Source organism: Glycine soja, chromosome 4 (assembly GCF_004193775.1).
Source record: "Glycine soja cultivar W05 chromosome 4, ASM419377v2, whole genome shotgun sequence".
In the NCBI taxonomy this organism is placed as follows: Eukaryota; Viridiplantae; Streptophyta; class Magnoliopsida; order Fabales; family Fabaceae; genus Glycine; species Glycine soja.
Genome location: NC_041005.1, coordinates 7,587,552 through 7,591,460, shown reverse-complemented (window position 1 = coordinate 7,591,460; position 3,909 = coordinate 7,587,552).

Here is a 3,909-nt window from a genome sequence, read left to right as displayed (position 1 = left end):
ATCTTCCCATTTTGCCCTTTCATAAAAGGGTTATGGATCAGCTAATCCATAAGTTAGGCTTACGGATCAGCATCAACTGATTTGTATGAAGCTTACAGATTAGTTAATAGATCAATTATATTATAAAATAAATAATGTTGTTATATATAACACTAAAATTTTTAATATATATTTAATGCACATGTAAATTTAAATAATAAATTTTATGACAATTAATTTTGATATAACTCATAAGAATTATTTAATCCATATATTTTTTATAAATAAAAAAATATTTACTATTAAAAAAATTAATTTATTAATAAATTAAAAAACATATTTTTGAAAAAAAAACACTTACGGATCACATAATCTATATGAGTTAACTCGTATGGATTACGTGATTTATATGAGTCATACGGATTAACTAATATGAATTACATAATCCGTATAACTCATACGGATTATGTAATTTGTATGATTCATATGGATTACGTAATTCGTATGAGTTTATATGTATGACTCATACGGATCACATAATCTATATGAGGTATACAGATTTTGTAATCCGTAAAAACAAAAAACCTTTAAGAACAGTTTTAAAATTTTGTTTTAATGTTGGGTGCACAAAAAATATGCCTGGTGCACCTAGCAAAGCCCGTTGCTTAATTTCATTCTGGGCGTATACAAAATCATCAAGTTCAGTCCACATACCGAAGACTATCCACTCCAATAACAAGACAGTTTTTTTTTTTTTTTTAAGATTTTGCTATAAGGCAAATGATAACCAATTGTATTAAGAACACAAGAATATAAAGTATTACTATATGAACTTCGTACAAGTATTCAATACTTATTTTTTATGTAATTGGAAGTTTTTAATAAGGTACATTTAATATTATTTAACAGACATCTGTAAGCATTTTTTAATAAAACAACTATTTTATAAAGACCATTTTTAAATAAATTTTAAATGCTCCCTCCTTTTCTAAAGGGTTTTAACATTTTTTAGAAGTCAACAAACTTATTTTACATAGAAAATTATGATTGGATGATTGTATGAAATTTTTTATACACTATCTGTACATTTTTTTTTCTCTTTTGAGTTTAATATTTATGCACTAACAGTCTACAATAGTTTTATATTATTTAATTACAAATCACAGTTTAAATTACTTTAAGAAAATTAAAAGTCAACAAATATATCATACATAATAAATTATAATTAGATGATTGTGTAAAAAAATTTCCAGTATCAATATATAATATTTTTTTTCTCTTACTTTTTGTTGAAAGAAGAATTGAATTCAAGAGCAAAAGCCCAAAAGCAGCAAGCCCTAACTTACAATGCTAGGAAATTCAAGTTACAATAGTCACAATCTTCTTGTACTTTTTCTCATCACATTCTTTCTTCAACTTTTTAGATTTTTATTATTTCATAAATTAAATTCTGAAACCATTTGAATCTGTATAAAAAATCATTCTTCTGAAATTTAATTTTCAAAACTCAATTATTTTACCTTCCGGTTGGTCTAATGAAATAAGATAGAATATCACATCTGGGAAGTCAAAGGTTCGAACATTCTCTGGTCTCCTTGGGGTGAGGTTCCTCCCTCTAAATTATACTATACCAAAAAAGCACTCCAAAAATAAATTTCAGAACTTATAGAGAAAGTAATAACGTGTAGTCTTTGAGTATCCCAAGTTCCATGGGATTTAGAACGAGCACTTAAGTGTAGTGTACTGTGTAATAGTAGCCCAATAGAAGAAAAAAAAATCTGGTTCCATGAATTTAACCCAACCTCGTGGCTTTGAAGGATTCAAAACGAGCACCAAGAGGCAAGAAGGAGTTGGTGGAGGGACCATAGAGGTGAAAAAAATCAAGATTGCTAATTTTTATACTTCCATAAATTGTTTCTTTTACTCATTATATTCTGAGATGTTAAGGAGGTGCAGGAAGCATTTATGTAAGTGCAGGAAGTTTTGCTAAAAATGAAACAAGAAGCAAAGGGGACAACATCACATCTTCCCTTTCCAAAGGGGCCATTAATAAAACAAACTTTGGGCTAATTGGGTAGCTTTCCAAAGAAGCACTGCTCCTCTCTTTTACTTTTCGTATTCCCTTCGATCTCTTTTGGTCTTCCTTTGTTCTTCCCCTACTCAGTCTCTTGGTCTGGCGTTAGAGTTTTTTTCATTGTCCAAATTTGAAGTTGTTGCAGTTAAATGTCTCTTAGAGTCGTCCAAATTAAAAAGCTAATATAAATTATATGTTTTCTCCACTTCAATTTTTTCACTATGGTATAATTTTATAAGATAATTCTCATAACAGTCTTGGACCGTACGAGTCTACAAACTAATTGGGCTAGCCTATTGGGCCGTTGGTAAAATATCTGTGTACGCCGATCATTTATGGGATGCAGGAAGTTGGGCTATTGTTACGCGCACCCAGCATAATTGCTGGTACACCCAGAAAAATCATGAAATTCCATTTTTATCCTTCTATAAAACTAATACGGATTAACGAATCCATAAGTCCAATACTGATTGGAAAATCTGTATGAGGCCCAAACGATGCCATACGGATTGGTGAATTCGTAAGCCCATGCTGGAATCCAACTTGTAACTTTCGCGTTATTAGTACGACGCTTTAACCAACTAAGCTAATAGGTCAATTATGTTATAAAATAATTAATGTTACTATATATAACAATAAAATTTTTAATGTATATTTAATATACATGTAAATTTAGATAATAAATTTTGTAATAATTAATTTTGATCTAATAATTAATTGTTTACATATATAAATTGTAAATAAAAATCATAGGTTTCATAAAAATTTATATATGTAAACAAATTAATTATTCGATCAAAATTAATTGTTATAAAATTTATTATCTAAATTTACATGTGCATTAAATATACATTAGAAATTTTATTGTTATATATAGCAACATTAATTATTTTATAACATAATTGGTCTATTAGCTCAGTTGGTTAGAATGTTGTGCTAATAACGCGACAGTCACATGTTCGTCATACGGATTGCCCAATCCATATTAGGCTTACGGACTTGCCAATCCGTATCAACTTTACAGAATGACAAATAAAATTTTACTATTTTTCTGAGTGTACCAGCAATTGTGTTGGGTGCACGTAGCAACAAGAAGTTGCAACCTTCACTAGATCACTAGAGATTGAACCCGAATACCCCAAAAAAAAAATCACAAGAGAGAAATGCCTCAAAATTTTGGTTTTTAATTTTTTCAGAAGACAAGTGATATTAATTTAATCATTCGATTATAGAAGTGATGTGATCCTTACTAGGAATGAATCGCTTGATACAAGTCATAGAATTTGGAGGACGCCACTTCTAGAGAGGGGAGATAAGTCAGGGTAGACGTCACAATGATTATCTTGATAAGTTTGAGATTGGTTCAACAAGGAACCTAAAGAGAAACGTCACAAGTCCCTTCTATTGAAAACAAATTCAACACATATAGTGTATCTGAGGTGCATCAGGAAAGACACCAATTTTATTTAATTAAAATGACAACGAAAAATAGAAATAGACATGGACCTTCAAATTAGTTTGGACTTTCAACAACAATTAAGATTCTTGATAGTATCTCTGTCTTTGATTCTTGATAGTACCATTTGTTGGAGAAATCCATTGACTGTTTGGTCATACTCTTAATCATTGGTTTCTCTATTTGGACAATTTTATGATTCTCATCAAAAAGTAACATCAAAATAATATTTTTTAAGAAACATCAAAATAATCTTTTTTTAGTGCAAACAACGAGGTTAAATGATTAAATTATATTATTTTAAACATTTTTGTGAGAACTTAATTGCTATCATTTTTTATAAAGTATGTTTTTCGTACTTTAAAACGTACAAAATTCAGTTTTAGTTCTTTCAAAAAAC